The sequence below is a fragment of the Pimephales promelas genome, chromosome 10, assembly GCF_988280905.1.
Source record: "Pimephales promelas chromosome 10, fPimPro1.hap1.1, whole genome shotgun sequence".
NCBI lineage: Eukaryota > Metazoa > Chordata > Actinopteri > Cypriniformes > Leuciscidae > Pimephales > Pimephales promelas.
Genome location: NC_142778.1, coordinates 23,934,030 through 23,956,998, shown reverse-complemented (window position 1 = coordinate 23,956,998; position 22,969 = coordinate 23,934,030). Strand labels below are relative to the sequence as shown.

Sequence of the window (22,969 nt, the reverse complement as noted above, 5' to 3'; positions counted from 1 at the left end):
TTAAACTTTAAACCAACAAATACATCATGAAAAACCCCTCCAATAAAGTTCACATGTTAATAATAGAAAGACAACACGAAAGAAATTAATTATACACTTATAATATCGCAAGCAAGGTGAATGGGAGATGTAATCTGAATTCACTATAATTAAAAGCACTTCGTTCATTCTCTGAGGGAACGCTGTTGCTCTCCACCCACCAGTTGAGCTAAATCAGGTTTTCTTCTGCTGTGAATCTAATAAAACATCCTCACAGGGAGCGGCACGGCGGCCATGTTCAGGTGGGCTCTCCACAGGGATGTGGGACAGAGTTTAGCAGCTTGTTAGAGGAATGCGGGAGCCGGGGTGGTTGACAACGCTGCGGGAAAGTAACGCAGGGAGGCGGCGCTAAATAGTGACTGGCCCGCTGAGCTGTTTTCCCATCATCCACCACTGCGTCCCACTCTGAGAAAGTCTCAAGAGAAGAAAGCAGCGGAATTAGAGGAAACGATGGATGGGAAGGAGCGTTTCCCAGCACGAACATTAATTGTCATCCATGGCAGATGGAATAAAGGTATCACTGATTGAGTCTTGGGGATTTCTCAGTCCCTCTGAAATTCTTTGTTTTTTTGGCTTTGATGCCTCAAAAATGCTCCACTTCGGTTAATCTCTCATCAACTATTGGATAAGCCATCTGCAATATCAAACTGACGTAGTAAACGCTCTCAACAGAAGCTGATCTACAGAAAGCAAACATGACAAAATAAGCTTTGATTTGAAAATAAAGATTAGTGACCTTGATGCAAGAATATTACAGTAGCAGAAATCTCCTTAAACAGGTTCTCAAGGTCATACAATGATTCATCTAAATCCAAGTTTTCTAATGTTTCACATAGGTAACAAATAAATAAACAATGTTGCCCCTTATTGTTTGATTAAAATGTCAGCCTTTTATGAATCATTAACATCACCACTTCCCTTGAGGTGTGTGGCTCTAAATTATTTTGAGTGTGAGAGAGAGAGTTTACGTGTGTGTGTGTGTGTGTGTGTGTGTGTGTGTGTGTGATGGTAGCTGCTCGTATCTCAGCCTGTCTGACTGACATTTCTGGCTGGAGGAAGGACCACCACCTTCAACTAAACCTTGCTAAGACAGAGGTACTTGTGATCCCGGCCAACCCAACCCTTCATCACAACTTCTCCATCCAGGTAGGCTCATCATCCATAACTCCATCAAGGTCAGCTAGGAACCTTGGGGTTGTAATTGATGATCAATTTAACTTCACAGACCGCACTGCTAGAACTGCCCGGTCCTGCAGATTTTCCCTCTTACCCAAACTCACTACTTCAGACTAATGTGACATCCAGAAACTTGAGGTCTGCTAGCGAACGTCGTTTTGTGGTACCATCTCAAAGAGGCATAAAATCTCTTTCTCTGACCTTTACCATGATTGTTCCATGTTGGTGGAATGATCTGCCTAACTCAACCAGAGCTACTGAGTCAGTAGCCACTTTCAAGAAACTGCTGAGACGTATAGCACTTGATCCATACTAACACTTTCTCCTTTCTCTTCTAATCTTAAAAAAAAAAAAAAAAAAAAATATATATATATATATATATATATATATATATATATATATATATATATATATATATATATAATATATATATTAGGGCTGTGCAAAAATTAATTGCGATTAATCACATCCAAAATAAAAGTCTGTGTTTACATAATATATTTGTGTGTGCTGTATATAATTATTTTGTGTAAATACACACACATGCATGTATATATTTAAGAAAATGTGTTATTCATATATAAAATATTTGTATAATATAGATTATGTATATATATATATATATATATATATATATATATATATATACACACATACAGAATTTAAGCGCAAATAATTCTTAAATATATACATGCATGCATAGGTATTTATATATACAAAATAATTATATACAGCACACACAAATATATTATGTAAACACAGACTTTTATTTTGGATGCGATTAATCGCAATTAATTTTTGCACAGCCCTAATATATATATATATATATATATATATATATATATATATATATATATATATATATATATATATATATATATATATTTTTTTTTTTTTCTATTAAACCGAGAGGGGTCATTGCACTTACGTTTGTTGTCTTACTGTTAGTTTAACTGCTTATATTGTTTTCATTTGTAAGTCGGATTTGTAAGTTTGCATTAAAGCCTCTGCTAAATGAATAAATGTAATGTAACGATGGAGAGGAATATTAGCTTCATTTTTTCCTCGCCGGTTTCCCATCTCGCAGGTCATAAGCAGCTTATGTCACTCTCACGTCATGTGAGGCCACATGCAGTCAATATATAAATACAGCTGATGTTCAGCATTTGAGAATATTGAAGCCCATGGGAGTCCAAAGCCTTGAACACAGCGGGAGGCGACATGCTCTTCATCTATCCATCTTATTTTTAGGTGTCAGTTATGCTGCACTGTTAAAAAAAAAAATAAATAACTAAAATCTGCAGTTTACTATGTTCCATTTTAATTTTAACACATAAACCACAGCAAATCCCTTGGTGATCTCAGATGTATTCATGTAGACATAATTTTCAACATTTGGAGAGACACTAAAGCATATAATATCAACATACTGAGAGCATTTAAATGTAAAGCCTTCACATGTCATTTGGATCGGATGACCCTGAAAACTGGAGTAATGATGCTGAAAATTCAGCTTGGAATAAATTACTTTTTTCTTTTCAAATAGAAAACATTATTTTTTTTAATTTTACAACAATGTTATTTTTTAATTATAATAACATTTACCAATATTGCTGTTTTTACTGTATTTTTGATCAGATAAATGCAGCTTGGTGAGCATATGAGACTTCTTTCAAAAACATTAATAAAACGGTTGCACTTTATTTCGATTGTCCATTTATTAACTATAAAGCTGTGCTACTACATGTCTACTAACACTAATAGAGGTTTGTTGACATGTAGTTGCAAAGTTACGTATAGTTAGTAGAATGTCTATTTTGGACTATCGATACAATGTGTTATCAAAATCTGATCATTTGAAGAGCAGTGAACGTGCTAGAAGAAGATTTTACATACAAATAGCTATGAAGACGAATGAGATTACTTTGCAAAACTACGGCAAAATGCATCTCTGACTCATATAGCCAATGTCAAAAAAAATAATTCAGCCCAGAACATTTGTTTTCCCAAAGAAAATCCTCTCAGCAGGGGCACATTTTTTTTCTGAGCTTGGCTAGGCCTCTGAAAAATGTTGTTTTCCCGACGGCCCACTCAATAAAACTTCCTGAACTCTTCCCCAGGACATGAGGCAAACGGCAGCAGACCTTCATGAGTTTCTCACATCAAAGACATAGTGGAATACAGTAGAGCTCAAGCTTATGAAGGATCATCCCATTCCTCCAACCCTGCTCTCTGAAACTCCATGTGTGTCGGGCATAGCAAACACCCCTGCACTTTAAGGTATGTTCATGAATGCAGATGCTAAAATCAATTTGGTCAAATTCCTCAAAGTCCCCATGAAATCAAAATTGATAACTCTAATTGTCCAGTATTCATTGCAAATTATTTATCCATTTGAGAAGTCGACTCACTCGGATATACTGTACATAACAATAGGGAATAAGAGACTATGGCAACTTCAGTTTCATGCCAACTTTAAAGGAATACAGTAGTTCAATTGAAAATTCAGTCATTATTGGGTTGCTCCAATCCCGAATGACTTTCTTTCTTCCGTCAAACACAAATATATATAGGCTATACTGTTTAAGAATATCCTAGCCATACTTTTCAATAAACTTTTCAATAAATCACCATAACTAATACAACCCAATATTTTTCAAGTTTTTTATTCACAGAAAACTTCTTAGGGCTGTTAAATGTATTCTGCTGTGGAACTTGCATCAAGCCCAGTGTGCATTTTTATTTTTTTTTCAAAAAATAAGCAAATATTGAATACTTTATGCCACAAAGATTGTGTTGACAGATTAGTAATACACACACACACACACACACACATATATATATAAAGATTATTGGGGTACGTTTTATAAGAAAATACTGTTTCAGACTATTTCAAAATGTTCTTCAAATGTCCATGTCTAATTCATTGTAAGAGAGCAGATAGAGAGAGAAAGAGAGCTGTAGGTCCTCAGAGCATGAGGTTTGTTCATGCAATGCGGGCATTTTTTGTAGCAGAGTGCATACGTTGCGCTTGCTTATTTAGTTGATTTATCTATCTCTGAGGTCCAGTGATGCACTGCTGCTCTTGCATTTTAATGCAGCTGATGGTGAACGCAGCAACCCCGCAGCCTGTCCTGCCTCAGTGCCCGTCGCAGACTGTTAATGCACTTTAGGGTGTTTCTGTCTCAGGAGAGAAATAACAAACTGCTTCAGGTCACCTTTCTTTTCTACTGACGGATCACAGCCAAAGCACTTGCATTCAACACAAACATCTGAAATGTTTCTCAATGAAGCAGCTGTATTAGTGAGATTTATTGTGTGTTTCAGCGATAACTTTGAATCTGACAGGTTTTAGTCTCATGAATAAGATATTTTAGTTAGAAAATGTTTCATGCTTCATTGTTTTATTGCAGATCGATCTGATGTAATAGGAACATTTAACTGTCTCACCTTGTACAGTTGCAAGCAGTAAATTCAGTCATGTTCTTCAATGTGTGCTGTAATGAAATGAGATTAGATGCAGACTTCCATGTGTTTTACGTTCCATAAGCTTTTAAAAATCAATAAAAGTTCATGTGCGTGTGTGTGTGTGTTTGTTTTAAGTAAAGATCAGGACAGAACTTTACACTTTTACTTTTACACACAATATATTTTATTCCATTAATAATGGAAAAATATTTCCAAGTTTTGGGGCTGGAATGAGAGAGTGTTGTTTATACTCAGCCCATTCTCACCCCCAAGGCGTCACTTAACTGACGCCTTGGGAAGCATTTGGACATGCTTCAATATCTGACGCTTTAGGCGCCCTTTAGCGTCAGTAAGATGACGCCCTAGGATCGCGTGTACCCTACCCCCACCCCACACCTAAACCTAACCGCGTACTCTAACTGACGCTTTCCTTTAGCGTCAGTTAGATGACGCCGTAGGATCGCGTCATGTAAGTGACGCTAAAGGGCGCCTAAAACGTCAAATATTGAAGCATGGTCAAAGGTGACGCCTTGGGGTGAGAATGCGTTGTTATACTTCAACCCTAGCCCATATAAATATGAAAATATGATTAATTAAATATGAATATTAAATATGATGAAACAATTTTAGAATTAATATATATTATTAATTATTAATTTAATGCATATACGTATGCATGCATTAAATTAATAATTTATACTCATTATGTAATCATTTTTCATTTAAATATAATTTTAAAAATTAAATTAAATTTTATAAATTAAATAACAAAGAAAACGAAAATTTTCATGCTGGTCTAAAAGATAAAATATGTTTTTGTTGAACTGTATTTGTTGATCCAAGTTACAAAAACGGGTCTGAACAACTATAATTCACAAATTTTACCAACACAAAATCAGTCCCTTCTTCATTGAAACCGCATGGAAAACAGCAAAAATATAGTATTTTGTTTTGGGTAAACAAGCAAAGGGACTAGTTTGTATAATAATATCAGTGATTTACAAAGCAGGGAAGACTATCTGCAAGCAGTCTTTGGCTTCTGTTATATTTTTTTTCTTTTCACTAACAACAGTCTTCAGATACAAATACTGGGCCAAAAGTATTTCTTTCCAATTCATTTGTAATCTCCTTGGTGCCAAGTTATTTTCTTATGCAAATGTACTATCATAGACTGTATCAGTATGGACAGTCTTCCCTGTATTAAAGCTGACTATTGCAAGTCGGGCCAGGGAGATAAAAATGGAGTTTTGACATCCACACAGAAAATCAATCAGAAACTCTGACGTAAAGACACCGATCATACCGATATCCATTTCCACCTCCTGTCACACTAGTCAGCCCCTCTATAGAATATCACAAAACAAAGCAAATAAAAATTGAATGATGGAGAATGATGGTTCCAGTGAGTAAACAATATATTACTCTCAGTCTTAAGAGCTTTGTCTGTCCAGTTGCTCAGCGCTTTCTAAAGCTCAACACTTATGAACCCACTGTTGACACATTTGGTCAGCCTGGTCCCATAAGATACAAATACCATCTGACAGACTGCCTAAAGAATCCTGACTCACACATTTTTTTTTTTTTTTGTACACGATCTAACAAAAACAGATGCTGTGTGTTTCTCCCTACACAGTAAAATCACCTGTTACAGCAGATCAGTTGTTCTTAAAGGGTTAGGGGCGACATGGTGGTTCAGAGGGTAGCACTGTTGTCTTGATCCCAAGCTGAGCCAAAAGGCCTTTCTGTGTGGAATTTGCATTTTCTCCCTGTGCCGACGTGGGTTTCCTCTGGTTGCTCCGGTTTCCCTCAGAGTCCAAAGATACGCCAAAATAGTCATAGAGTGTGAATGTGTCCTAGCACTCTTAGTAAAACCTGTGCCATATATATATATATATATATATATATATATAAATAAGAGAGAGAGAGAGAGAGAGAGAGAGAAAGAGAGAGAGAGAGAGAGAGAGAGAGAGAGAGAGAGAGAGAGAGAGAGAGGGTTAGTTCTCAACCGGCCATGAGCAAACAGAGGCTTATTCTGTCCCGCTCCGCTCAGAACCCTCAGTCTGCCCACTGCCAAAGGCGCCCTCCTGCAGCTCCTATCCTGCCCCCGTTCATCCGAGCTGGCTCTGGAAGCTGCAGGGGAACGCCACAGCCCTCTCCAGCCCCGCCCCCCGCTATAAGCTGGGTTAAGGGGCACTCTTGAGATACTGTATGGGCCGCTCAGATATGGGACTCAGTTCTTTACAGGAGCTAGTAGCAGGCAGACTCCTTTCCCTGGTGGAGGGGTAGAATCCTAATTCTCAGAAAGAACTGACTTTACCATCTCTGAGTTCTCTGACAACATGGTGCACATTCTGAACCGCTCTCTTCACAGGCTGTGGTTCAAGATGCTCACCGCCAAACGCATATTCGAATGTGTGCGGCCACAAGATTGGTTTTCAGCGATCGACCTGAAGGACACCTACTTCCATGTCTCCATTCTCCCTAGACACAGAATATTCCTATGGTTTGCTTTGGACGGGCAGGCATATCAGTTCTTTGTCCTCCCATTCGGGCTAGCCCTGTCTCCTTGCTTCTTCATGAAGGTCGTCAAGGCAGCCCTTGTTCCCCTACAGGAATACGGGGTTCGCATCCTGAACTATCTTGACGACTGGCTGATCCTAGCTCTCCCTCGAGACCAGGTTTGTCGAGACCAAGTAACTAGTGCTCCGGCACTTAGCTCGTCTGGGCCTTCAGGTCAACTGGGAAAAGAGCAAACTTTGCCTCGTGCAGAGGATCTCTTTTCTCGGTATGGACATCGACTCAGTTGCCATGTCAGTGCAGCTTACGAGTGAGCACGCACTGTCACTGGCTTGCCTGAGACAGTTCAAGAGCAAGAGTGCGGTTCCAATGAAACGTTTTCAGAGGCTCTTGGGGCATATGGCATCTGCAACTGCGCTCGGATTGCTTCATATGAGACTGCTTCAGCTTTGGCTTCACGACCGAGTCCCGAGGTGGGCATGGCAACACGGCACCATCTGAGTACCAATTACTCTGACCTGCCATCAGACCTTCACTCCGGGGTTGAACCCCAGTTTTCTATGGGCCAGAGTGGCCCTGGAACAAGCTTCCCGTCATGTTGTAACGACAGATGCCTCTACCATGGGCTGGGTGCCATGTGCAATGGACTTGTTGCCGTGGGCTCCCAGTGCCTATGGCACATCAATTGCCTCCAGTTGCTGGCAGTACGTCTTGCTCTGCACCGCTTCCGGGCCGTGCTCAAGAATCAACACGTACTAGTCCGATCAGACAATACCGCCACTGTAGCATACATCAACCATCAAGGTGGTCTAACTCGCCCGCCACCTCCTCATATGGAGTCAGAAGCATCTGAGGCCGCTTCATACCATTTATATCCCTGGAGCCCTGAACCGTGCAGCCGACGAGCTCTCCCGGCTTCAGCCCCTCCCTGGAGAAAGGCGACTCAATCCCTAGTCGGTTCAGCTGATTTGGGACCAGTTCGGTGACGCACATATAGATCTGTTTGCCTCTCTCAACTCAACCCATTGCACCCTGTATTATTCCCTGTACGGGGGCATGCTCAGCGTGGAGGCACTGGTGCATAGCTGGCCACGGCCGCAACTATGCGTTTCCCCCAGTGAGCTTTCTTGCGCATTCCCTCTGATGAGGAGCAGGTCATTCTGGTCGCGCCGTACTAGCCCACACGGACCTGGTTTTCCGAACTTGCACTCCTCGCGACAGGAGGTGCTGTGGAAAGGAGTACAAGTGGCCAATTCCCCTAAGGGCACAGGGCACACAATGGCACCCTCTTCCTGATCTTTGGAGCCTTTCACGTGTGGCTCCTGGACAGGACAAGGCAAGTTTGAGTACCCTACCACCAGCAGTGGTGGCTACCATCACTTCCGCTAGAGCGTCATCCATGAAACATTTGTTGAAGTGGAACCTCTTCATCAACTGGTGCTCTTCTCACCGAGAAGACCCCCAGAGATGTTCGATCAGTGTCGTGCTTTCCTTCTTTCAAGATGGGTTGGAGCAAAGGCTGTCTCCCTCCACCCTCAAAATCTATGTTGCCGTTATTTCCGCACACCATGATCCAGTCGAAGGCAAGTCTGTGGGGAAGCACGGCCTGATCATCAGGTTCCTGAGAGGAGCAAGGAGACTGAATTGGCCTCCATCAAGAACCTACTCTCATGTGATCCTGAGACCCTGGCTTGGATATGTGCCCAAGGATCCTACCACTCCCTTCCGGGACCAGATGGTGAACCTGCAAGCGCTGCCCCTAGAGGAGGCAGACCCAGCCTTGGAACTGCTCTGTCCAGTATGTGTTCTCCACGCCTATGTAGATAGAACAGAGTGTTTCAGGAACTCAGACAGACAAGCTATTTGTCTGTTATGGTGGGAAGCTGAAGGAAAAGGCTCTCTCCAAGCAACGGCTGTCTCACTGGAAAGTGGACACCATTGCTTTGGCATACCAGCAGCAACGTGCCCCCTTGGCGTGACTGCCCACTCCACCCCGAGTGTGGCGTCCTCTTGGGCTCTAGCACATGGTGCAGAATTTTCACTATTAAATATATAATTCTGAAAGACATGTAGCCATCCATGTAAAACATTGAGTCTCATTCCCTAAACATGATTATGCACAAATTTGTACATGAAATCTGTGTACAAACTTTTTATGAACAAATCCTGATTTATCAATAACTTTTGTTCTAAAATGTATTCTAAATCTATGAAAAAATGTAGGGACAACTGAAACAACTCATATGCAATAATCACATACACTTGGTGGCCTTATAAACATGTTAAGATTTTTTTTTTATTTCATCATATATATATAAAGGATAGAAACAATTTTCACTTTGAAATTGCTAGTAAATTTTACAAATAATAACAAAGAAATGGTAAGTGACACATTGAATTAAATGTGAAAAATGAAAAGTCTGGATATTAAAATTAAATATTAAAATATTATAAATTATAACATTATTATAAAATTAATATTTTCTTGTAAAATAACCTCCAATCTTTGAAAAAAAATAATTAGTTTTCGATGTTGTAGTTAAAACATTAGTGTTTGCTTTCCTGCCTTCTCACTGGCCGAATGTCACATCACCCCATTAATATTCATGAGTCAAGCTGATGATGTTTATGATGTGACCAGACCAACACACAAAGTTAAAAGGTCGAGTAATTAGCACCCAGAGTGGCTCTCCTTTGTTTTTCTGATATGGCATGTACAGCTAAGCAGAACAGCTCTGTTTTTTTGTTTGTTTTTTTGGTAACACTTTAGAATACGGTTCCTTCGTTAATGAATAACTACACAAGAACTAATGAGTAACACAATATTAACAATCTAGTAACTATTATTAACTAACAAGAAACTCTGATTAACGAACTAGTAAGTAATAGCGCACAGACGAAAGTGGTAGTTCACTATTAAGTAATCAATAACTACTATTTTTTTAATACTTCCCAGAGAACTACTGAAAAAGTTTATTAATAATCTAGTAACTACTATTAACTAAAAGAAACTCTTATTAACGAATTAGTAAGTAATAGCTCACAGATGAAAGTGTTACTAGATACTTCTGTGGGAATTACTAATTATTTGGATTCGTATTATAAAGTGAAGATCATTGGAACTAACTAGTAATTACTCAAGTGTTACTATATGATCTAGTCATGATTTGTGCAAATGTTTGAGATTTTTGGTGAACTTTAGTAACTTTTAGAAAATGTCTTTAGTAACACTTGAGTAATTACTAGTTAGTTCCAATGATCTTCACTTTATAATACGGATCCAAATAATTAGTAATTAATAGCTCATAGATGAAAGTGTTACTAGATACTTCTGTGGGAATTACTAATTATTTGGATCCGTATTATAAAGTGAAGATCATTGGAACTAACTAGTAATTACTCAAGTTTTACTACATGATCTAGTCATGATTTGTGCAAATGTTTGAGATTTTTTTGGTGAACTTTAGTATACTTTTAGAAAATGTCTAAAAGTAACACTTGAGTAATTACTAGTTAGTTCCAATGATCTTCACTTTATAATACGAATCCAAATAATTAGTAATTCCCACAGAAGTATCTAGTAACACTTTCATCTGTGAGCTATTACTTACTACAGTAATTCGTTAATAAGAGTTTATTTTAGTTAATAGTAGTTACTAGATTGTTAATAAACTTTTTCAGTAGTTCTCTGGGAAGTATTAAAAAAATAGTAGTTATTGATTACTTAATAGTGAACTACCACTTTCGTCTGTGCGCTATTACTTACTAGTTCGTTAATCAGAGTTTCTTGTTAGTTAATAATAGTTACTAGATTGTTAATATTGTGTTACTCATTAGTTCTTGTGTAGTTATTCATTAACGAAGGAACCGTATTCTAAAGTGTTACCGTTTTTTTTTACTATACAGTAGTTGTGCTCTAAAGTTGAACTTTCTGACAGCTAATCCAAGTCTAGCATGATGACAAGCAGTCGAGGAGGATGAGGGGTTAAACAAAAGTAAACAAGCACCATGGTAAATGTTGACTGAAAGCCATGCTGAATATTGCCTGTGAACATCAGGCTAATCAGCACTACACAAGCCGGTTTCATCCAACAGTCAATTTGTTTTGACAATGTGCAGAGAGAACACACACTTCAGCTAACACTTTGATGTTTCAGACATCCATTGATCACTTGCCCTCTTGGCTCCTTTAGATCAACTGGCATCATTTTATTTCCCGATTAAAGGGAGTGAACTCAGTGTTGTGGTCTATCATGGACTTCTGTATGACTGGTGAGCTGCTCCACATGACATCTTGCTACAAACGTTACAAGTACTGAATGTGACTTCAATGTAAATTGGCTTAAAATTAATTAGTCATGTTCTTAAACAGTCATCTCACATAATTCATCAGCTACATTGCTAATACTTACAGATGTTTGTGCTACTTCTGTCCCACCAAATATGGTCACTTCCAGGAGAATGATGTCATTTTTTAAAAGATATTACTAAACACTGATAGAATAAAAATTAATATGATTATAAAGGAAAAACTAATTACCAATTAAAATAATTTTCCGATTTATTTTAATATTCCGATAAGAGAGGGGAAAAAAATATTAAAACATCTTGAATATTTTTTAAATCATTGGCCATCTAATAATTGTATAAGTTAGTACAGTGGCATTATTTTAAAGTTATCCCCATGTTAACTTAATTGTGATATTGTGATCAAACACAAATTTGATTTCCTTCCTTTAAATTATCTTTTATCCAACATGTTAAAAGAATAAAAAAAAAATCAAAATTGCCCTTAAAGGAATTTATTATGTTACAAAAGATTTATATCTCAAGTAAATGCTTTTCATTTGAACGTTTCTTATTTATCATTTTGAATCTTGAAAAAAACATCATTAAAATGTTTTCTGCATTGATAATAATAATAAATGTTACTTAAGCAGCATATATATATATATATATATATATATATAAAATATATAAGTAATATTATAATATAATAACATATACGTAATATAATATAAGTTATATATATATATATATATATATATATATATATATATACACACAATGATCTTTTGACCAGGAGTGTATATTAAGGGGGAAAGAGATTGTACTGCATACAAAAAAAAAAAAAAAAAAAAAAATGACCCAGCAGATATTAAGTGATTGTCATTCTTGTCCTAGACAAGTTCAAACTTTTGTACATGCGTTTACAATTTAAATCGGGTTTAACAAAATCATATCTGATAACCATCTGAGTCACACTCAATTAGGTCATTCATGGGGAAGAGCGTTACAATAACACACTAAAGCTATTCTCAGCATCCTATTAACTAGCCTGCTCGCACTGTTTCTATAATTCTTCGCAAAGGTCAAACCAATGAATGTTTTATTTCCTGTCAATTAAATGATGGTTTATGGGTGAAAGAGAGGAAACGAACACAAAAATAAAGAAAAGAGGACTTGGGCTAATCCCCTGTTCTGCAGACGTATTTAAACCAGCGTTGTCAGCTCATATTTATTCATGTCATTGTGTTGTACAATTACACTGACAAATGCTTGACTGATTTTCAGCCGTACTTTCATTAAAATAAACCTCCTAAAGAGAGGACGAAGATAAAGTAGTAGAATAAATCGTCGTTCTATATCTCAGCCTGTACTCATAAATATTGTAATTGTCCGCTGACGGAGGGAGTGAGAGAAATGGTAGATTACCCAAATTGATAACTTTCAGCACAGCTTGGAGCTTTTGTATTGCCAAGCATGTAGCCCTCCGCACAAAATGGGCTTGAGGATGTTTGTGTCAACACCTGTGGTGTATGATGGACTATATATGAGGTTTCTCAGTTGGAATAGCTAAAAGTAATGTTGCAGACCAAGGTAAATCGATGGTTAGGCGGTGAAACCTGTATAATACTACTCTTTAAGGTCTTCCCAGATTATATCAAGGAAACCTTATACAATTGTAAGTGTTCAATTATTCTAATACCAATATAATTGCATTGCATTCTAATACCAATATCATTACACCAATATCATTGGTAATTATATAAATGAAAGATATTGTATGTATTCAATTGTAAGCGTTCAATTATTCTCATACCAATATAATAGCATTGTTAACAAAGAGTGAAACACAAAGAACAAAATGTTTACACATAAATTTAATTTCAAATGCAGACCTTATGATTTCTTTAGGCTGTTTTCATTGACTCGCTACCAAGATAAATAGAACTGGTATGTTTGAGAAATTTGGCCTCCCAATGGCCTTAATTCATCAATGACTTTGGAGACTGATCGCTAATTCAACAAAACAAGACACCATTACCAGCACAGAATACAAAACAATCATTTTCAGAGCTGCATCCTGTTTTGCAAGCTAAGCGTTTTGGCCATTCACAAGATGAATGTGTGGGAATGAAAATGTGTTAAAATACCCACAGAGTTCAGTCGATGCTGTTTTGACAGATGATTTGTTAATATGACTCTCAAAATTGTTTGCTTGTATTATTAAAGCATTTTGCACTATTTGTCTGAGAGATTATTAATAGGGCAAACTCGTTCAATTGTGACTTTATTTGTGGCTTGGAAAATAACACTTTCAATGCTGTTAGAACAAGGACTTTTATTTATATAGGCCAATCTGTCTTTCACTCATAAGTTTGGTTTGTTCTTAGTTTCAGTTTTTTATGAACCTTTCATTTGTTATTTTCAATCACATTCTGTTCCCTTTCGTTGTCACTCCATTACGTTGGATGACTACGAATGGGGCTTTGCTTAGAAGCTTATCGACTTATATACAAAAATGAGCCAATGGCAAAGAAATGCCATGGGTCTGCAAAATTTGCATAGTGTATCTCCGCCTTACCTCATGGGTATAAAAGGATGACGCCGGCAAAATATGCAGATATGTTTTTTGATTCGGAGCCAAGAGTATCTCTTCACTCCACAGCTATTTTTGACTTCACTCTACGAGATGAGCCACTCTCTCTGGTGTTGGTGTGATGGCGATCTGCAGCGAGTTCACACATTAATATTCACATATTTTGGGATGCTCCACGGGTTTCCCTTGGCGCTCCAGAATCGGCTCTTTTGTTCATCGTAGCATCACAGGGCGGGCTAGATCGACAGTGCTGCCACTTTAGGCTGTGCATATGGCATTTGTCGTGTCAGATCCTGAGATGATGGCCATGCTTTTCCTGGCTGCTGCGAGCATCAGACTAGAGTGGAACCTCTCACCCTGTCCTGAGTGCTCTCTGTGCTCGTTCTTTCCAGGAGGTGGTAGCAGGCCCACTCCATCCCTTGGTGGAGGGCCAGGGAAGAATCCTCTTTTCTCAGAAAGAACTGACTCCAACGTCTCTGAGCACAGAGTTCTCGGACGACATGATGCGCCGCCCTCAAGCTGTGCACCCCTCGTCCTCCTCTGTTTCAGAGTTAGATGACAGTGTGCACTGTCCCTGGAACGTTCCACTTTTATCCCTCATGTCGCCAGAACCCTGGCAGAGCAGGCCCCCATTGAAAGCTGGTCCTTCTCTGTCAGGGTGCGGATGATGACCGTGCCCCCACACCAGGCTGCTATGCCAACTGTCATTCTGCTTCGCTGCACCACGATGGGGACGCCTGTGGTTTGCTTGACTTCGCTGGCACAGTTCTTGGGAGTCTGGCTAGAGCTTTCCGATCTGTTCCGCTGGGTCGTGCGAACCATCGTCTTGGCTATGCGATTCAGTTCGCATGGTCTCCTCCCCGCTCACAAAGGTTGTCAAGGTAGCCCTTGTTCCTCCCTGGGAACAAGCAGTTCACAGCGTGAACTTTCTCGATGACTGGCTATCCTAGCTCACTCTCGAGACCAGGTTTGTGAACACAGGGCCCAGTGCTCCGGCACCTAGCTTGGGTTTAGCTAGTTCGGGTCAACTGCGAAAAGAGTAAACTTTGCCCCTTGTATAGGATCTTTTTTCTTGGTATTGACTTGGTCACCTTCTCCACTCAGTCACTGCTGACTTGCCTGAGACAATCAAGAGCAAGAGTGCAGATCCACTGAGGTTTTTTCAGAGGCTCCTGGCACATATGGCATCCGTAGCCACAACATTGCCACTCAGATTGCTCATATGATACCACTTGAGCTTTGGCTTCGCGACTGAGTCCCGATGGCAACATGGCGTGCTCCGAGTTCCAGTTACTTTGACCTGCCGTCAGACCTTCACCCGTGGTTGAACCTTAGTTTCTACGGGCTGGTGCCCCTGGAACGAGCTTCCGGTAATGTTGTTCTCAACACATGTTGTTCTCTCCACCACGGGATGGGGCACCATGCACAATGGACATGCTGCTGCCAGCTCCTGGACAAGACCTAGCTCCCTTAACATCTCTATTTCCTCGAGTTGCTGGCAGTATGCCATGTTCTGCACTGCTCTTGTGTTTCTCAAGGTCAATGCGAACTAGCCCACAGCGTACATCCAGCATCAAGGTGGTCTGCGCCCCTTCCATAACTCGCCTACCACCTCTTATGGAGTCAGAAGCATCTGAGGTCACTTTGAGCCATTATTCCTGGAGGCTTGAACTGCGCAGCCTACCAGCTCCCATGATTTCAGCCCCTACCTGGAGAATGGTGACTCCATCCCCACTCAGTTAAACTGGTTTGGGACCAGTTTGGGGATGGACAGATAGACCTGTTTGCCTCTCACGACTCGACCCATTGCGCCCTGTGTTATTCCCTGACGAGGGCATGCTCGTCATGGATGCACTGACGCACAGCTGGCCACGAGACCGCAAATACTTGTTCCCCCAGTGAGCCTCTTTGTGCAGACCTTGCACAAGGTCAAGGAGAACGAGGAGCAGTTAATTCTGGTTGCGCCACACTGGCACACCCAGACCTGGTTCTCCGAACTTGTACTCCTCATAACAGCACCTCCCTGGAGAATTTCTCTAAAGAAAGGTTCAATTACCTCTCAGTGGTTCTTACTGCCCTGCAGAGTGCTCCCATTGAGCCTTTGCAATCAGTGAAGCTAAAGAAAGTCAATGAAGACAGCACTCCTGGTTGCATTGGCCTCTATCAGGAGGGTAGGGGACCTGCACGCATTCTCCGTTGACAAAGCGTGCCTGGAATTTGGGGTGGCTTACGTTTTACCACATTTTTCACAGCAATAAAACTTATCTGATGGTTGCCCTGGTGACTGAGGCCTTTTCTGCTCCTCTTTTTTTTTTTTTTTTGGGGGGGGGGATGTTTCATTATTAAGAGGGGGCTTTAAAGCTTATTTGTTTAAGGTAACTAATAGTTATGTGTCTGATTGTCTCAGTCATTATAAGGATTCTATGTTTTCATTAAAAACCCTTTAGTTTATTGAAAACCTTTTTGAACTCTCCCGTTTATCATTATATTTTGCATTTATGCATTTGGCTGACTTTTTTATTAAAGCAACTTAAAGTGCATCAAGCATTAAATTATTATGCTGAAGTCTAATCTCACCATGGCACATTCATTTGATCAAAAATATTAAACATTTTCAGCATTATAACTCGGTCTTTAGTGTCACATGATCCTTCAGAAATCATTCTAATATGCTGATTTGATGCCCAAGAAATGGTTACTTTTGGTCAATTTAATGTATACTTACTGAAATATTAATTTCTTTCAAAAAATTCCTTGCTATAGTGCGCCTCATCACAGCAACACGTAACAATTAGGGTATACACACTTTTACATTCCCTGAGAATTGAGTCAGCCAAGCTACACACACCACATCATGGACTTACACGTGTAGGGCACATGTGAACAAGACCAATTTTCTTTCTATCTTCTCAGATCTAACAGGTCAAATTCACAAGCTGACCCCTGTTTCACCTGTGTTTATCTTTCTCTGATTTAGATTATACCTTCTTATGTTCCAGCTCAGGGTCACACTTCTTTGTGAGTACACTCAGAGAACTCGTGCAGGCTGTATGTGGATAGCACAGATAGCGACCCACAGTAATTAAGAGAAGACACCACTGAAATACTGCAGATATGGTAGAGTTACCTTATCAGTAGATGGTCAACGGGGCAGTGCGAAGAATTCTCATCACCCGAGCATAATGCTTTATGGATTTCCGGGCAAAGAACCTTTATCAGGAGGTACTGAAGCTGCTAAACATCAGAAAGACAGATTGAAGATCTCTTTCGGGAGCTGGATCTCAAGCATCAAAGGCTTCTGTGTACCACCTCAAAGCTCTAGAGGCTAACGGCTAACCAACACATGGAATACAAAATCGTCCTCACATATGAAATATTCCTCATCTGGCTGATCCGACATTAGAGTGGAGAGGCAAAATTAAGGCCTGTTTTATTTTCAGGAACTATTTATTTGTAACACTTTACAATAAGGTTTGCATAATGTTCTTATATATTTGTTATATTGATTATTTTAAATGCATTACTCCTGAGTTTGCAATGAATATAGCCTTTGATGCTGATATGAATGAACAAATGAATGAATGAATAAATGGATGGATGAATGACAATCCGTAAACGTTATTGGTCAGCATGATTTTGCCGAGTAAGGCATGTTCATGGATTAACATATTTGTGTATCCTTTCAGAAAATGTAGTCCAAAAACAATGAAAAGATTAAGTACAACTGGCCCATTTGTATTACCTTTTCACCAAACATCACTGGCTCTTGGCCAACGCATCAAAAAGATTTGAACCATCATAAGTATAAAAAACACTTCTCATTAACATCAACCTACCAGAGCTTGTTCTTCCAGCGACCATGCCAAACAATTCAGCTACTGCAACTATTCCTCTTCTTCTTCTTTCAAGTTGAATGGCAGTTGGCAAACCAAACTTTAATGGTGCATTCCCGCCACCTACTGGATTGGAGTGTGGATAACGTTAATGACCTAAATCCTGTTAATTAAATGAGTATCTTTTAAAAAAATTAAACAATAATTCATATATTCCGGTATTAGCTCAGAGCTGTGTCCATAAATATTTTCCCTCTGCCTCTCTTAGCGGTGTCTTTGAGAGTATTTTAGACCAGCATAAATGTGTAAGGGGTGCCATTTCAAAGATTTGCAGTATAATAAATGACAAACAAACCCCTTCTAGTAGGTCATTGAAATCTCTCTGGGAGGAGGACTTAAGTATTTTGTTAGAAGATGAAACTTGGGACACTATCTTAAAAAGGATACATTCTTCTTCAGTTAGCTTTAGGCATAGGCTTATTCAGTGTTAGGTAGTGATTCATATTCATTGGTCTAGGGGTTAGGGTAAAATTTTTTTGACTAAACCGCTCAAATCTTATGGATTAGTTTTACAATCGTACTTTATAAAACAGTGTTGTAGTACTCGAGACTCGGACTCGTCTCGTACTTGCTCTCGAGACCATATTTTAATGGTCTTGGTCTTGTCATGGACTTGTGTGCATTTGGACTCGGAATTGACTTGTACTCGAACATTTTTTTTTTTTAGGACTCGGACTTATTCCCGAGTCCACTCGAGTTCAATTCAAACATATTTTTCATGATTATTAATGTATGTTAATAAAATATTTCTTTAAATTGATTGACATGCCCAGTGATTGGTGATTTTCTAGTGCGCAACTGCGCATGACAAATTGTAATAAAATTACTTTTAACACCACCTACTATGTGGCCTTTTTACCCTAAACTGATCATATTTTTTAAACTCTAAGTAAATTTAAAAGTAAATTAGGTAATCAACCCTCGGACTGGACTCTCTATGGACTTGGTCTTGACTCGGACTCGACTCTCTCTGGTCTCGGTCTCGACTCGGACTCGAGTGAGGTGGTCTCGACTACAACACTGTTATAAAAGTCAAAGTGGTAGTTGCGGGGAGTGTCAATGGAGGCACATAAATCTCTTATATTTAATTTAAAATATCTTCATTTGTGTTTCGAAGATGAACAAAAGTGTTACGGGTTTTGTAACAACATGAGGGTGAGTAATCGAAAGCGTCACTTATTCTGATGTCCATAATGATGATTTTGATTCACCTAAGTGATTTGAATCTTTTCGACAGTCACAATATCATTTTATACAGAAGCAATAACTGTTGCTTCAAAAATCATGCAGGCAAAAATGAGAGTCAGTAAATGATAATCATTTTATCATTTTGTGTGTGTGAGTGTGTGTGAATATTTAGATGTTACATTAAATACCTGTTACACCAATTCACACAACAATAGTCATTGCATAACACCTGTCTTTTTAGAGCTGATCAGCTATGTTTTGTCTCGTGTGTGTGTTTGTGTGTTCTCTAAATAAAGTGGGCTATGTCACAGCGTCAAGTCTCTGTTCCTGTTAGACACGGTTGAGAGCTGTTTGCGGAACAGAGAAAGCCACTCTCCCGCGGGACCGGTTCAGCATCTGTACGTGCCTCCCGTGACCTTCTCCTGCGCAAAACAGCGAGCCAGGAAAAAGAATGTGACAGGGGCAACTGCTACAATGCCAGTATGGAATTTTGTGTGTGTTTGGGGGGGGGGGGGGGGGCATTCTCAAAAATAAAAGGGGTTGCATAGAAATGATCCAAATAACTTGCATTTTCAGTTGCACATGTGTGTTCAAAACAGATTCGATTTTATGTTCTGTAAAAAAGAGCAAAACACATCTGTATTTCTGTATTTCATCTGTAACAGCCAGGGAAACAAATCAAACAAGCTCCTTTAAAACTGTTCATCCTCTCATATAAAATGTTAAGTGAGATTAATTTCGTAAAGATTCATTCATTCAGTGTGTTTGGATTGATGGAATAACCATTTCCCATGATGATTCACTGATTCAATTGTATTACTATAGTATTTTATATTGATTTGCTTGCAGCAAAGTATTTAGTAAATAACTGCTGTTTATTGGTGTTTTTGACTGGTAAATATTTAATAAAAATCTAGTTTAATTAGTATAAATGAAACTGCAAGGCTAAAACTATCTTACACAAAAATTAGCGTCTTGTGCACTTTACATTATGCAACCCTCATATTATTTTGAGGGTTAATTTGGCAAATTTCATGGTTAAATGCAGCTGCACAGACCCAAAAGAAAAATATTTTTGATGTATTTTGTTATGTCAGTTTCTCCCCTTTTAAGGTTTTTACATTTACATTTATGCAAAGTCAGATGCTTTTATCCAAAGAAATGTGCATTGTGTTGAAGGCATACATTTGTAATAGTTCAAGTGTTTTACAAAGAACACAGTCAGTGCATTGTACTTATTTTTCGATGTAAGTACATGAAGAGTTCAGATGCAAAAGCCTCTAAGTGCCATTTGAAATTTTCTTCTAGAATGATCATTTTTATCAAGCTTGTATATTTAAGTTCAGTGATTTCACTTAAATGGCAATGATAATTACATATTAATTGTTATTTAAGTGAAATTACTGAACTTAAATATACAAGTTTGATAAAAATCATCATTAAAGAAGAAAATTTCAAATGGCATTTAGAGGCTTTTGCATCTGAACTCTTCACATAGTACTTAAAGGGATACTCCACTGTTTTTGGAAATGGGCTCATTTTACAACTCCCCCAGAGTTAAACAGTTGAGTTTTACCGTTTTCAAATCCATTCAGCCAATTTTCTGATATTTAGAAGAATATCAGTAACCAGACTTTCTGGTCCCATTGACTTCCATAGTAGGAAAAAATATATACTATGGAAGTCAATGAGACCAGAAACTGTGTGGTTACTGATATTCTTTTAAATATCAAAAAAAATATTTTTTTGATATTTAAAAAAAGTGGAGTATTCCTTTAAGCCACTTAATATAAAGTGATTTTTGATGAATTGTAATGCATTCAAACAAATTGAAGCCTTCCATTAAAATTGTACTAAGAATTTGAACCTTTGAACTACAATTAATGATAATGGGTTTCAAAGTTTAAAAACTCCAATCTAAAACCGACGTGATCTATCTATCCTACAAATGCTTTCATCAACATTTATGATAATGCTGAGACAACATGAGTTTTAAAAAAAAAGTTGCTTGTAAGCATGTGAAAACCATAAACTGCTGACATTCTGGGGTCATTAAGGGCTGCAAAGCTGCTCTTGTTTGTGGGATGTAAAAGCTGCTCGCCAAGAGGCTTCAGGCTGTTATTGATGCGCGCGGCTCTCGACAGTTTTCTTGAAATAAAAGGCTCAAGTCAATTTTCTCTACCTGCTCTGAAAGCCCAAAGGAACTCCAAGCTGAATTACTCACTTAATTAACCTAGCTGGTAACAGAGAGAGAGAGAGAGAGAGAGAGAGAGAGAGAGAGAGAGAGAGAGAGAGAGAGAGAGAGAGAGAGAGAGAGAGAGAGAGACAACAAGAGAGAGAACAAGCTATTACAACACTATCTCACGACCAATTCGTACGAATTCGACGCATGATTAAAAAGTGGCTAATTCGTACTAATTCGTACGACCTCACTCGTACTAATTCGTACGATTTGTCTAAACCCACGTGATGGTTAGGTTTAGGGGCGGGGTAAGGGGTAGGTCATTCGTACGAATTCATACGAATTGGCCAATTCGTAAAATATGTACGATTTAGCAAAATCGTATTAATTCGTACGAGTGAGGTCGTATGAATTGTTACGAATTAGCCACTTTTTAATCATTCGTCGAATTCGTACGACTTGGTCGTGAGATCGGGTTGGCTATTATACATGGGCTGAGAGGTATAGAGTTTAATAACGACTGAAGAACAAGATCAGCAGGAATCAAGTGCAACAGCACTTCAAATCATTTACACCCTACTGATGGTGTTCAAGAAAAAGAGCAGCTGTCCTAGAGCAGGGATTCTCAAACATTTTGGAGCCAGTGACCCCTTACAGAGGGAAAAAAATTCCAAGGACCCCCCTCATATTTATAACAGTGATTGAGCATAAACTTAATGTGTACGCGGCTAATGAAATATTTTTGCACAAATGGTCTCCATCCAGAGTCCTATGCAGGAATTTCTAAATAGCCTCTATACTGAGGTCCCAAAAGTGATCTCGCTATGGATACCTTAATTTTTGATGTTTTTGGTCTACACATGTGCATTTTAAGGTGTTTTAAGGCCCCACAATTAGATAACAATAGATTTATAAGCATGTCAGTGGGCATTGGCATACATTTTTTTTGTCAAGATGTCAGTTTAAATTTTACAATGAATGATCCACATACAAAATGGAAATGCAGAATGTATATGATTTTTGTTCGCATGTAGGCTATATCAAAACACAATCACATATTCCAAACAGGAATGGCCTTAAAAGAGAAAAGGATTAGGCCTATTCTGCACTCAAATAAAGCCCTTTATTTATACAATCATAATGGCAATATGTTTAATAGGTGCGTGTGTTGTTAATTTGAGCTTATATCCACTGTAATTAGCTAAAAAATAGAGTTGTTAAATAGGAATCCATAATGTTAATCTTATGGGCACAGTACTTCTCTTAATCTGTAGCTATTTCCTTTCCCAAAGCTGAGCTTGATTAATACTTTGCAAACTGATTGTTTCAGTCATTTGTTTAAAATTTCTTAGTTGTTTAGTTTAGCTATGTAGGCCTACATCTCATCTCGCAATTTATGGCCGTTAACTGAAGCATCGTGTGGGTAGTTCGGGCTTGCAGCTTTTGAACATAAGGCCGTCTACTTTAAATTCATCTGCGACTCAAACATTTTGACATTGACAAGCTGTTGTTGTTAGTCTGCTGGAGCAGAGCAGAAGCGAGAAGGTCAGTTATCATCGCGATGTACATCCTCAGTTGTGGGTACAGCCCTGTCCCTATGCACTTTTATTTTGATAATGATCA

General features: G+C 38.7%; 1 long non-coding RNA gene across 4 annotated transcripts in view; it reads right to left on the bottom strand.

The window, feature by feature from the left end:
* Nucleotides 1-3,865: 3,865 nt before the first annotated feature.
* LOC120486298 (uncharacterized) overlaps nucleotides 3,866-22,969 on the bottom strand; it is a 31,513-nt gene continuing 12,409 nt past the window's right edge. For 3 of the 4 annotated variants that reach the window (XR_016145374.1, XR_016145373.1, XR_016145372.1), the window contains 5 exons: nucleotides 17,920-18,042; nucleotides 17,211-17,317; nucleotides 6,326-6,555; nucleotides 4,666-4,712; nucleotides 3,866-4,395 (listed from right to left, as the gene is read on the bottom strand). This is a non-coding gene — a long non-coding RNA (uncharacterized LOC120486298). The remainder of the gene's footprint in view (nucleotides 4,396-4,665; nucleotides 4,713-6,325; nucleotides 6,556-17,210; nucleotides 17,318-17,919; nucleotides 18,043-22,969) is intronic. The other variant, XR_016145375.1, reaches the window with a different exon arrangement.